We start from the raw sequence: 15221 nt of genomic DNA, 5'->3' as shown, positions 1-15221 counted from the left end.
TATCGAGAAATGGGAGGAGCACCTGGTTAGAATCCCCACACATGATAACTGTACCCATTTTATGTGTAGTCAACACCTGTAAAATGTGTGAGAGGAAAGGCGTGGGCTGTTTGTTGGGAGCATAATATGAGATCACTAATCGATGTATCCATAATATGTCCCGAGAGGAATAAGTATCTTCCTTCAGGGTCTTTGATAATCGGTTTGGAGAGTGAATGGAGTGGAGTGGTGAAATGTTATGAGAGTAGTACCCTGTTGTTTGGTGGTGGCTGAAGCTGTATATATTTGTGGACATAAATTTGGGAGTGGAACTTTCTGTGAAATGTGTTTCTTGTAAACATACAATATGCGCTTTCCGTGCATGAAACGTTTGGAATGCTTTGGTCCGTTTCTGTGGTACATTAATACCCTGAACATTCAGGGTGAGAATGTTTAACGGTGCCATGGTAGCTGATTAGGGAAATAAGACTAGAGAACAGAATGAAAGTAACACAGCACCAAAGGATTAGAGAGTGCTGTTCACCCCTGATTGCGAGAAAGAAGAAATGGATATCCCCTATGGTGGGGTTTTTAAGGCAGCAATATGTCTATAATATAGTAAAAAACATGTATATGCTAGTAGGGATTAAGCTACTAAAAACGCAAAATATGGGGCGAATTTCTTTTTTTCATAATATTTATTGAATAAAAAAGAGGATTAAATAACTGACATGATAGTCAAGAATTGAACTCCACTTGACAATAAAAAGATATTATGGATGCACACAAATAGACAAATTAAATTATGTCACATAAACACTGTACACCTGTATATACAATGAGGAGATGAATCTGATGCGTTTCGACCCTCACAGGGGTCTTCTTCAGAGAATTTGTCTCTTGTGGAAGAAAAAGACAACTATAAATAGATATATATAAAGAAGGAAGTTGTTCATCATAGTATATTAAGAACAATTTGCTGTAAGCAATATATACATCTACCATTATGGTAGATGTATATATTGCTTACAGCAAATTGTTCTTAATATACTATGATGAACAACTTCCTTCTTTATATATATCTATTTATAGTTGTCTTTTTCTTCCACAATAGACAAATTCTCTGAAGAAGACCCCTGTGAGGGCCGAAACGCGTCAGGTTCATCTCCCCTTTGTATAAACAGGTGTACAGTGTTTATGTGACATAATTTAATTTGTCTATTTGTATGCATCCATAATATGTTTTTATTGTCAAGTGGAGTTCAATTCTTGACTATCATGTCAGTTATTTAATCCTCTTTTTTATTCAATAAATATTATGAAAAAAAGAAATTCGCCCCATATTTTGCATTTTTAGTAGCTTAATACCTACTAGCATATACATGTTTTTACTATATTATAGACATATTGCTGCCTTAAAAACCCCACCATAGGGGATATCCATTTCTTCTTTAGGGAAATAAGACTTACCAATTATTATACAAGCCTGGCTGGTTGAATCAACCTGTGTGGACTTAGAGGAGAAGAAAGAAGAGAAGAATCCAGTGGAGTCTGGGGTGGAGAAAAAAATTGATAACTTATAAGTTGTTAGGTAATGCAATTTTTGAATTATCATAAAAAGATTTACAAAATTTGTCTGTGATAAGGGATAAAAATCCATATCAGGGGAAAAAAATGCCTTCATCAGACTCCCACATATCGAAGGTGGGAGAATGAGGGAGGTAAAGTAGGGCACACGGATCTTCCGAAAGAAGGAGAACCCTAAAAAGAGAGCATCGTAAAGATGCATATGTGTTTGGACCGCAGGGCATTAAATGGGTGCCCTGCTGCTTATTACTACAAAGGGGTATTACTAAAAGGTGCATACAAGATCAGTCACTGCTCAATCTAATAAATCTAGGGTAGGGAAGGGATCTGGAGGTGGGGAATGGTTAGTATTGTATAAGGCTATGAGTATGTGGAAGAGGGTCACTGTCCATGACTGCATGGAAGTATTAAAACTAACCGAACTGATGTAGTCAGAGTAGTAAAACCATTGCTATACCTTAAAGTATCATAGGAACAAATTAACTGCAGAGTCAGTTTACTTACTACCTACCGACTTTTGAAGGAGGTCTGGTAAAGTTCAGAAAATGTTAAAGAAAATTTGAGACTAGGTTGAACAGTGCTACCCTATGGGATAACAGATTAGGAAAATTTGGTCTCTAGTTAGTTGGTCCTCTGATAACCCCAAATATGCTAGGCTCATTTTCTATGTGTGGGCCATCCTCATTACTACCAGCCCTCCAGTCATCAAGGCGCCCCAACAGGTCATGTTTTCAGGCTCTCCATTATTTTGCACAGGTGATTTGATCACTTCCACTGCCTTAGTAATTACCACAGCCGTTTCTTCTGAGGGAAATCCTGAAAACATGACCTGTTAGGTCCCTTTCACACGGGAACGATCAGTAATGATCCACCCCGTGATAATCCACTTGCTCAGCGGGGATCGCTCCGTTGTCCCCACTGAGCCGGCGGCGGACAGGGTGGTCTCTGCACACTGTGCAGGGACCGCCCTGTCAGCTCTCCGCTCTGCAGATGGATAGAAAAACAGGATTTTCCCCCGTCTGCAGAATCAGACAATAGCAGAGGCGGGCGATAGCGGGTGTCTGCGGATGTGTATCCGCAGACACCCGCTATCCCATAGGAATGCATGTATGTCCGTATTTCATCTGCAAACGGATGGATGAAATACGGACATACTGTCCACATGTGTGAAAGGGGCCTTGGGGCGCCTTGAGGACTGGAGTTGAGAAACACTGCATTAGAGGACCAAAAAAAAAAAAAACATAGGGAAAGCTAATTATAGTTAGGCCCAGGTCTTTTATTAAAAAACAAACACTGTTTTAGTATGAAATTTCAGGGATGGGCCCCATTAGGCCACATGGCTGTTTTGAGACCAATCACAGAACAAGTACATAGGAGGGAGTTCTTTGGAACAAAAGCGAATGGAATCCTATGTTGTTAGTCCATGGAGTCTTCCTGGTCCAGAGGGGGAGAGACATAATGACCTCTCTTTTGGGAGTGCTGATTTGCATTTTTCCCAGAGATCTGAAAGGTGCTGTTTGGAGATGAGGAGGGGCTGTTCTTCTGCATGATGGAGACATGTTAGATGAGGTTTCCACCAGGTGCAGTTTTAGGAGGGTTTGTTGAAGCTCTTCTGCAGATCTGCATGTGTATTTAGAGCCTTGATAGACAAAACTAATGGAGAAAGGGAAACCCCACTGGTATGTAATGTTATGACGTTGTAGCTCCATTAGCTGGGGTTTCATTGCATGCCTTTTGGCTGTGATAAGTTGGGATAAGTCGACGAACAGCTGATAGTTGTTTCCCTGGAAGTTTAAAGATTTTTTTTATCTCTGGCGGCTGCCATGAGTTGTTCTTTTGTCCGGTGATAATGGCATTTTGCGATTATATCACGTTACGGACCGTCTGCTTTTTTGGCTTTGGGGGCTGGGTGTATTCTGTCTAATTCCAAGCATTCAATCGGAATAGCCAGTTGAAGCTCTTGAAATAATGCTGTGATAGCAGATTGCAGATCAATGACAGTTTGAGGGATACCCATGATGCACAGTTTGGAATGTCTGGCTCAGTTTTCATAATCTTCCAGTCTAGTTAGAAGTGTTAAGATTTCCTCTTTTAAATTCTCCATTTCAGTCATATAGTCTTGTGCAGTGATTTCAATATCATCCACTCTGAGCTCCAATGCAGCTGTACGGTTGCCTAGCTCTCTTATCTCTTTAGTGAGGCTGTTAGTGATTTGCTCTGATGTCTGCTTTGGTGCTTTATGAAGCATATGCTCAAATTGTTGTAATAAAGCTGGGGAAGCAGTGGAAACCTGTGTGGAATTCTGTGAGAGATTGAGTTCACTGTCTGACTCCCCTGGGGAGATTGGCTGTGGTAATCTTTGCTTGTGTGAGCGCACTGAGGCCGTATATGAGACAGGGGCCGACTCCATCTTAGTTGCGGCTCGAGCCTGTGAGTCCTTTGTGAGAGAATTCTTTGCCTCTTCCCAGCACCATTTTTGTTGCCAAAAATGAGACAGCTGGTTCCCGGAGATTAGCGAGGGAAAGTGAGTACCTTATTGTCTTGCGGTCTCCATTTTAACTGCTGCTTTTCTCCTCAGTGGTGCGGAGCTCTAGCAGTGCATGATCGCCCTGTTAGACTCTGCGCATGCGCCCCCCCGCCACATTTTTTCAGCCAGCAAGTGTGATTTCTGCATTTCTAAGGATTACCTTGCCGTGCCTTTTCAGCCTCATGTTCCATCTCAGCCTCCAACCTCGCTATCTTTTTCTTGCTCTGAAAAGTGCATTACTTACAAATGAGGATTTAAAGGAACCCAAGAGTTTAGACCTTGTTTTATATGACAATGTTTGACTCTGTGACACCCTTGTGGAGGTACTTGACAGAGACTGTTGAATTACCATATGCAGGTGACCACTGACAGGGTAGCAGGCCTCTGTGTAGTCACTGTCCTGTATCCTACTTTCTAGGTAGCTTCTGTTTTACTGTGCTATCCTCACAACACTTCACGCGTGGCCTGTGTGCTACTTGACATCCAGCTAAACCAGTGGCGGCTGGTGCTCAAAATATAGTGGGGGGGGCACAAACTGAAAAAAAACACACTGTGCCCATCAAATGCAGCTACTGTGCCCATCAATTGCCGCCACTGTGCCCATCAAATGCAGCCACTGTGCCATCAAACGCAGCAACTGTACCCATAAATTGCCACCACTGTGCCCATCAAATGCAGCCACTGTGCCATCAAGTGCAGCCACTGTGCCATCAAGTGCAGCCACTGTGCCATCAAGTGCAGCCACTGTACCCATAAATTGCCACCACTGTGCCCATCAAATGCAGCCACTGTGCCATCAAGCGCAGCCACTGTACCCATAAATTGCCACCACTGTGCCCATCAAATGCAGCCACTGCATCCATAAATTGCCACCACTGTGCCATCAAATGCAGCCACTGTGCCCCATAAATTGCTGCCAGTTGGCCCCATCAATTGCTGCAAGCTTGTCCCATCAATTGCCACCAGTGTGCCCCATCAATTGCCACCAGTTTGCCCCATCAATTGCCACAAGTTTGCCCCATCAATTGCCACATTTGCCCCATCAATTGCCACCAGTTTGCCCCATCAAATGTTGCCAGTGTCCCCCTCCCCCACTGGCACTTACCTGTCTCGAGTAAGCGCATTCCTCCACACTCCTTCCGAGTCCTCGATGTCTTCTCCCGTCCTCTTCTGCTATGATTGGACACCCGTTAGGCATCCAATCACAGTGCCTGTCATTTCAGCCAATCAGGTGACAGGTAACCAGAGGGGTCAGTGTTAGGGAAGCGATTTATTTGATTCCCTAACACAGCACTACGTAAGCAGAGAACGCACAGCAGTGCACCTGCTGTTTACCAATTTGTAAGCCTATTAGAGCCCACGGCTCTAATCAGGATGCCTATTAGAGCCTACAGCTCTAATCAAGCACTTCCAAAAACACCCCCGCCTCTGTAATTCAGATGCCCGTCACCCTGACAAGGGGCCGGAGACACCTGAATAGTGGGTGGCAGCGGCGACAATAGATAGAATCATGCAATGCATGAATCTATCTATTGAAAATTGACAGGTGCAGGAAAGAGGGGGCAGCGCTCCTGCGCCCTCTATGGATGCACCGCCACTGAGCTAAACCCTATTAAATTCTTCAATAGGTGAGATCATGTCTATAAATCCCTGAAGCTTCATTGAGAGTACAAGGTGAGTGAAAATGGTGTGAAGCCGAGAGAAATAAAGTAAATAATATTAAAATAAGACAATAAACCATGTCTCTGAGCCAGTGCCGGGACAAGGTCATCTAGAGCCCAGGGAGAACATGCCAAACCGCACCCCCTCCCCCCACCCAAGATATATGAGCATTAAGTGTCAGTAACCCATTCCCCCCAACATTGAAAGAAAAACGATCACTGATCTAATTAGCATTCATTTCCCTCTAAGAATAAATTCCCCCTCCTCCCAGTACAAATCCACTTCCCCTCTGAAATCCCCCCACCATAAAATCTGCCCCCACAAGGTAAACCACCCCTCCTAGCACAAATCTTCTACCCTTCAAGTCCCTCAAAGTTCCTCTCTGAGTACACACCCCCCCCACTCCAAATCCCTACTCCCAGCAGAAATCACCCCATTCTCCTCCTAGCACAAATCTCTGCTCCTAGCACAAATACCATTCATTCCTACTAGCACCAATGCCCCCATATCACCTCTTCTAGCACAACTCCCCCCCCCCTTCCCCCCAACCACCCCAACACAAATCCTCCTAAAACACCACTTCTAGTACATCTCCCCAAATTTACCCTTCTAGAACAATTCTTACACTCGACTTCCCCCCAAATACCCCCTCCCCCCAGTCTCCTTGTGGTACCCCCACCTCACATGATACCACAGTGCCCAAGGCAGCAGCCCCCTCCTGCCCACCCCTTGTCCCGGCCCTGCTCTGGACTGCTAAAATGTGTGGTAGATGTGGTAAATGAGAATTAATGGGATTTTTAGCAATGCTATCACTACAGAATGAATAGTTTCCTCCAAACTTCATACAGTAGCCTGCTCAGATTGGCTTTGAGAGTCAGAGAGGTGGGGGCTGATGATGTTACAGCCTCTGCCAATCCAAGCAGGCTTTGTATTCATTAATAGAATACATCACGCGCCGCTATTGGCTCCAGCTCCAGCAAGAAGGAATAAGGATATGGCTCCAGCTACAGCAAGAACGAAGAAGGATATGAAGCGTCGGAAGCCTCGGAAGGGCGTGTCATCTTATACGGTGAGTACAGGCAAAAAAACGTAAAAACCTGTAAAATTAGGGGGTCGTCTTATACGCCTGGTCACCTTATACACCGGGAAATGCGGTACAGGAAGGCACACTAGGGTTAAAACACTGCTAAAACAGTCCTGTAGGTGAAGGTGGGAACAGAGGTAGAGCTTAGGACAGTATTTAACATCAGCAAATATTATAAAGCTTTATACCAGCTGGAAGGAGCCCCTGGAGTGAAGTCATGAGTGCTGCAGGCAATTTTACTGTACCCTAGGTAGGGTGGCTACTATCTATGTGAGACTGCAGATCTTCTTCAATGCAATTGTGTGGTCTCTAATGACTTCTGACATGTGTAGTGACTGGGTCTGATTCTTAAAACATATATTGTGTAACTTTAGTCCTATTACTTGCTGTATCATTAGTCAGATTTAAACTTTCTTAAAAAGTTTAACTCTAAGGTGGAGGCTGTAAGGAACTTATTAGTGTTACTTTGATACATCGGGCTCTCTATATCTGAGAAACAGCAAGGAGGTTGGGCCACAGAGTCTGTGAGTTTTCCCCTAGAGGGCGGGTTGGAAACCGACACAATTATTAAAGTAAAGTATACTGTTGCACTATAGAAATGACTAGGTGAAAAACCAAGAGCAAGTAGACTGTGTCCCATGTATGCATTTCATGACTTAATTTTCCATTGTGATTGAAGGGTAATTATAGTTGGCTGAAAAAATTGACGATGCCTGTAACCCAGTTTAGTATGTATTATTTATAAGTATGTGCTCTAAATCACCCTTCCCACCTCAGGCTGCAGTATTTTAATCTTAATACAATCTGAAAATTTTCTAAATAAGCTTCATATTTTTAGAGAAAAGTTCAGTATGATAAAAGGACCATGTGGTAAGGCTGATATATACTGTGTTTACTGAAACATGATGTAGCTGATGACCTTAGAGTGACTAGTAATAAAATTTCAAATAATAACCTGGATGATCTGCTTTATTAGGTTCTAATGGCTGATTTTAGAACATCACAGCAGAAGGCATGTCTAGTCCAAGTCTGTCACTGTCATCATTATTTCCGTTCAAAGCAAATTGTGTGTATAAGTGTGCATTGCAGGGACATAATTCCAGAGCCTACACAACCTACAACAGATGCCTGATCACTCATAATAGAAACTGGTGAAAACGTCAACTATAGCCTTTGTTGAGTGAGGCAAATTTGAAAGTTTGCAAAGTCTAAAAAGCAAAAAAACGGAAAGGATCCTAAAAAAAAAAAAAAAATAATAAAAATCACTATTTATTTATTAGCAAGTCAGAAACATAAACCTGCAGTTAATTAAGAGGAAGGGTATAAAAAAACTTTAAAAAGCATATTACAATGATCTTTAACTGGAAAAAAAGTCTCCTTGATACCCAGAGGCAATTGGATAGCTCCATGGATTAACATTCTATAGTGTTCTGTTTTTTCAAATACGGTAAATAAAATCTTTAAGCAAAATTGCTCTATAGACATTTATGTGTTACTACAAGGTGACCATATTACTCCTAAATTGCCTAAGGGGAGAATAAATTCAGTTCAGCTAATTTTTCTTCCATGCCCCTTAATAATTCAGTTGCCTTTCCTTGTATTCCCTCTATTTCAGTGAGTTATATACTAAACTGCCTGTACGCCACTAACTAACCTGCCTCTAGCTAATGATCTCTCATCTTCATGTTATTATAACACTATATACGGCTGCCGTGTAAGCAGCCTTATATAGTGCAGGGTGTGGACGTAGCCCCATGAGCCATTATTTGCCTAAAGGAACCCAGAGCGTGCTGTGATTGGCCAAAGCATGCAGGCAGTTGCATGCTTTAGCCAATAAGTAGCCGTCAATGCCGTGCAATATGGGACGCTTCACAGCGTTCAAATTTGCTGTGTACGCCCCGTATGTTCAATTGTTTTGCGAACAAACAAACACGTTCGACTCAAACATTGGGTCCATCCATAATGTTGAGGCTAGCAGGTACACAGACAACAATTTATACACATATTTTAGTAGGATTGTGAGTATTTAGAATCTCTTTCAGTTGTTTTTTCTATCTATATCCCCAATAATATTAACTTAAAAGGCTACTTCAGAATACTTTAAAGACCAACAGCAAAAAAAAAAAAGGAGAAAAACCTCACTTGTTAACTACTTGTTTATACCTAGGGATGGTAAAAACAGTTTCACTTACCTGATCCTCTACCCACCTGGCAAAAGACACTTACCTATGCTTCTGCTGTAGACTGTCCCTCTGCACCCTTAAATCCAGGGCAGGACTATGGTCCCTTTGATGATACCATGGGTATGGCAGCCGAATTGCAAAGGAGAAAAGGTTGCGGGGACTGGTCTAGCAGTGTGTCAGAGCCTATGGAAGCAGAAGATCAAGAAAGTAAAGCTGCTTTTTGTCACAGAATACTTTAGGTTTTAAAGAGAGAGCACAGCAGAAGTGAAAGAGCAGACTGAAAACAGAAGGAGGGAGAAGTGAGATGGATGAGTCACAGGTTTCACTCATTTATTATAATGTTTAAATTCAGATTAAGCTACTGAGATCTGTAAACATCAATTTTTTCCCATAAAGCTATTACAGATGGTTGAAAAAACATGTGAAGATTTCCACTTGCTAAATGCATTTGAAAATACAGAATTTTTATGTGCAATATTTCATATTTCCTGTTTAAAATTAAATAATATATATTTGTATATTTTTCAGCTCTGACCATAATAAATAAAAAACAACTATATACAAAACCACAATTTATTCCCTTAAAGACTGTTTCCACAAGAAAAATTCAACCTGACACTAATATTATCATACTGTATCTGTGGCACATCAGGGTTTCTAAGCTCAATGGTAGCGTTTAAACCGTGAGTTTACACCAAAAAAGATATAGTTTTCAGGGCTTTCCTGCCCACTTTTATTTAAACGAACATCAAAATTCACACAGGTATGAATTCCCAAGCAGGGGGTTCTCATCATTCCTGCAAAATATAACATTCAGCCTGCTGGCTCTCTTGTAACAGCTCCAAGTACCTCTTCAAGGTCTCTTCTGAATTTTAGTACCTTTGTTTGGTCCACGTGACCATGAAACACACGTTTATGGTGTTTGTCCCTCTTGGGTTATCTCTGTACGGCTTCCTAGCTGCTTCCGTCCCACATGGACACCTTGGTGCCTGGCAGCATCTCACAAGGCTCCCTTCAGACACACTGACCTCCCTCAGGAGGGGGGGGCTCTGAGCTCTATCTCTGGTTCTCATATAAATTCAGCGCACATCTGCATAATTACCCACTTCAATAACAGGCACTCCTGATGAGGAGCTACTGACAGGCATTACTGAGTGGCACTGATTGGCACTTTGATGAGACACTGACAGGCATTACTGATGTCACTGTTGTGAGCACTGATCTGCACTTTTATGGGCACTGAAAAGTGTTTATAGAGGGGGACAGGTGATGGGCACTGATTGGCAGCTGATGGGCACCTTTTGATGGGAGCTGTGCTGATATTCAATGTGCTCATTATCAGCACAGCCCCCCCCCCCCCCCCCCCCGACAGGGAAAGCTGCTGGTTAATGTGCATGCTACCCAGAAAACTTGGCATAAACCACCATTTTACAGAGTGGCACGGAATCACCACCAACATATCTAACCACAGAAAACATTAACAAATATGTTCTGATAAGTTATTGCATCAGAAAAGGGATAATATTCCACAAATATTAATTCTGTTTCTTCAGTATTGTATGTATATTGTTCTTCTATACATTGTTAAGGATGGCCATAAATGATGCACTTTTCTTTCCTTCAATTACAGGTTGAAGGAAAGAAAATTGCTTGATTCCCCCAATCAACATAGTCAATGTTGATGGGGGAATCCTTCCCACTGTGTTATTGTATTCTCACAGCAAGAGGTTTCCCCTCCATCAGAATAGAATTATCACTGCTGACAGCTATAGCCACTGGTACTGATCATACACAAAAACAGACAGGCTGGTTGTACTGAAGTCAGTCGATAGATCAACTTCAGTACAACCAGCCTGCCCATAGATGGATCAAAATTCATCCCGGTTCCTGCAAACCTGGATGAATTTTGATCCGTCAATGGCTGGCTTCAGTGTATACTTCCACCCCCATGGGACAACCATCTTGTGCTGCCCTCTTTCCCGAGTACATGAGGCTTTGGTAAAACACTAGTAAGATCTGACATGATAACCACACAAGGCATGCTGAGCCTGGGGTGCAGAGGATAAAATCCATTTGGCAGATTAGTTTGCCCAGTCTTTGTCAGTAGATATAAAACTTAAATCTAGAAAAGGAGGCAGGCTGTCACTCCAGGTCTAGATTTATGGAACCAGACTAGGTGAGAGTGAGTAGTATCACAATATGCTATTCCACAAAACATAAAAAAAATAGGCACAGGGCCATCAACAATGAGAACCTGGTCAGATTGTACCAGCAGGAAGGGAAGTAGTCTGAAACATTATAATATCCAAAAGAACGTGTTATCTGACAGTCTGCAACATGATGCATAAGTAACTGTGTGCCGCCCCTAACAGCTGTGTTGCCTTGGGCCATGGCCTATATTGGCTATTTGGCCTTGCTTTCAAACATTTCTATCTACACAAACCTATAATAGAAAGAACACTCAGGATCAATCATGTCAATGTATTGCTAACAGACCTAATGCTAAATCCTAAGGGGGATCACTGTCACCCTGAGGCTGCTTCTATGGTTGAGTAGCAGGGGTTAATATACAATATAGATACATACTGAATGCATAAAATTACAAAACTGCCTTTCACATGTTATTCTGTGTCCAGCGTTAGTAAATAAAATAATCACACAGTGCAAGAGGTGCTTGAAATTCAGAGCAATATGTTTGTCTGTACCATTCTGCTTTCAAACATCCTAAGGCACTGCAGTTGCTGTAATTTACTGCTAGAGGTTATTGTTTTCAATGACCTACAAAATCACATCTTGTTTTTAATTTTCACTAAAGCGGGGATTATACTGCAGCAGCAGGACATTTTATGCGCTTTACCAATGGATGTCATCCTTTTTATTGCAAGTGTCTCATTTGTTTCTCAACCCAACTCAGCTTTGACTTGTCCATGTTTAAGAATAATGCAGATGCTCATCTTCACATACAAATCAACCAATGTATATGGTGTGTATCTGATCATTTTTGTTCATTGCCAATTTACATAATATATACTGTATATAAATAGATAGATCTATATCTCACAAAAGTGAGTACACCCCTCACATTTTTGTAAATATTTTATTATATCTTTTCATGTGACAACACTCCAGAAATGACACTTTGCTACTGTAGCATTGACCCCCAAAGGAGCTGCTGGTTTGATTTGGGCTTACCGATAACCTTCTTGACCTCGCCTCCATCTAGAGGTTCCCGTGGTAGATGGCCCAAAGAAATGCAGAAACTGACACTGAATCTTCTTTTGGGTTATTTATTTAGAAGATAACACAGTCTCTTAATGCAGGATAGAGGGTTAGGAAGGAAGTTCAGGTACTTTTGGAACTGCAAAAATAGAAAGTCTTCCATAGAAGAAATCCAGAGAATAAACGATTCACAACTGGATTCTTACAAGCCCCAGATAGACCTCCTCTCACTAGGCCTAGCAGCCGGTAGGGTGTTAAGTAAAGCAAAGTCTCTGCCACAGACTTGGATATAGAACACTTGAGAAACAAAGTCTCTGCCACAGACTTGGATGTAAAACACTTGAGAAACAAAGTGTCTGCCACAGACTTGGATGTAATCAAGGGACGTAGACAAATTTTGAGAACTATCATACGGCACCAGTATCTCTCGGTCCGGCGATACCGTATGAATATGGATCCACAAAGTGTCCTTCAACTGAGCCTCCAGGCTCCTTCAGAGAAACCAGCCCTGCGCATGGCCTTCTCCTGAAGAGTCCTCCCCTGGATGCTTCTCCAGTTGCTGGGCCTCTCCTCAGATGAGATGGCACTGGACCACCCTTGGATCATTAGGGCCTCAAATCCATTCAGGCATGTCCCTGCAGTTGCTTCACCTCAGGCTATCCAGCCCTGAGGCTCGGAATTGCATGGATCCGCACCCCATGCCAGGAGGGCCATGAGGGCTGGTCAGGAGGACCAGGACCAAACAGAAAATATCTTCTGGACTGGAACCCCGAAGCACGTGATCTCAGTACCTTAAATACCACCTCCCAGAATACAAAGCAGGAAAACCCTCCCACTGGGCTGATTCCGAGAAAGGGATGGCACTCAATACACCCAACTAGACTGCGTTCTACCACTTGCTGGCGGTGTCAGCCACACCTGCAGCCCAGGAGAATTCAGTGCAATCCAGCCAGACTGATACTGAAACCAAAATTTAGCAAAATTAGCCATAAAACCCAATGCTGATTTTAGGAATATTAATTTTCAAAACATATAGTGTATGCTCGTCAGGAGCCAGCACTACACTACAATGTAAAGTAGTAAGTGTACAGCTTGTATTGGATTTGGAGCTCACAGAGGAAGTTCTAAGGAGGCAAAAACACAGTAAGTATTATTTTTGGACAATATGGATAGCTATGGATGTTGTTTCAAGCTTGCATTGTTTATCACATTAGATAAAATGATTGATATACTGTGTATATACATATATATAGTATCTCACAAAAGTGAGTACAACCCTTGCATTTTTGTAAATATTTTATTATATCCTTTCATGTGACAACACTGAAGAAATTACACTTTACTACAATGTAAAGTAATGAGTGTACAGCTTGTATAACTGTGTAAATTTGCTGTCCCCTCAAAATAACTCAACACACAGTCATTAATGTCTAAATCAATGGCAACAAAAGTAAGTACACCCCTCTAAGTGAAAATGTGCAAATTGGGCCCAAAGTAGCAATATTTTGTGTGGCCACAATTATTTTCCAATACTACCTTAACGGTCTGAGCACTGACAGGCTGACCCCCCACCCCTTCAACCTCTGCAGCAATGCTGGCAGCACTCATATGTCTATTTACCAAAAGCAAACTCTGGATATTATGTTGGCCACGGGCACTCAACTTCCTTGGTCGACCATGGTGAGGCCTGTTCTGAGTGGAACCTGTCCTGTTAAACCGCTGTATGGTCTTGGCCACCGTGCTGCAGCTCAGTTTCAGGGTCTTGGCAACAGTGGCGGCTGGTGAAGTTTTAGGATGGGGAGCACCAGACCCCGCCATTCCTTTTTTTACCCCTCCCACTTGGTGAAAATGGGTGTGGTTTCAACGAAATATTGGGCGTGGCTCTAAGGTGGTGTGGTTAGTGTCTGAGATGAACGAGGGACAGAGGGAGAGGGAAAGAGGGATGGAGGGACAGCAGGCCCAGATCCTACACCACAATATAAATATGTGTATTCTAGAAAGTTTAACAATCAGCAGATAAAGATATTTCAAACACCTGGTGTTAGCACTTCAATCATCCTGCCACCATGGTTGTTATGGTGTCAGGATGATTGAAGTGCATTATTTCTATTATAACATTGTAATATAAAATAAAATCATTCAACACACCATAATGCAGAATCAGTGGGAGCCCTGAGCGTGTCACTAGCCACGTCGTCTGCCACCAGATGCCATCAAGTGTCCCCAGCGGAGTCCGTCTTTACATCGGATGCCCCCAGTGGAGTCCCTCCTTGCATGCAGCCTATGTCCCACCAAATGCAGCCCGTGTCACCATCAATTGCAGCAGCATGTGTCACCATCAATTGCAGCAGCATGTGTCACCATCAATTGCAGCAGCATGTCTCACCACCAAATTGCAGCAGCATGTGTCACCATCAAATTGCAGCAGCGTGTGTCACCATCAAATTGCAGCAGCGTGTGTCCCCACCAAATTGCAGCAGTATGTGTCACCATCAAATTGCAGCATCATGTGTTACAACCAAATTGCAGCAACATGTGTCACCACCAAATTGCAATAGCATGTGTCACCACCAAATTGCAGCAGCATGTGTCCCACAAAGTTGCAGCAGCATGTGTCCCACAAAGTTGCAGCAGCATGTGTCCCACCAAATTGCAGCAGCATGTGTCACCATCAATTGCAGCAGCATGCGTCCCACCAATTGCAGCAGCATGTGTCCCTCCAAATTGCAGCAGCATGCATCCCACCAATTGCAGCAGCATGCGTCCCACCAAATTGCAGCAGCATGTGTAACTGCCAAGTTGCAGCAGCGTGCGTCCCACCAAGTTGCAGCAGCATGTGTCCCACCAAACTGCAGCATGCATCCCACATAGTTACAGCAGCATGTGTCACCAAGTTGCAGCAGCATGTGTCCCACCAAGTTGCAGCAGCATGTGTCACCAAGTTGCAGCAGCATGTGTCACCAAGTTGCAGCAGCATGTG

This window comes from Lithobates pipiens, unplaced genomic scaffold (genome assembly GCF_037356315.1).
Source record: "Lithobates pipiens isolate NorthernLeopardFrog02 unplaced genomic scaffold, aLitPip1_a1.2 Scaffold_19, whole genome shotgun sequence".
NCBI classification, from domain to species: domain Eukaryota; kingdom Metazoa; phylum Chordata; class Amphibia; order Anura; family Ranidae; genus Lithobates; species Lithobates pipiens.
The sequence above is the reverse complement of the archived record's forward strand: the minus strand, read 5'-3'. Positions refer to the sequence as shown.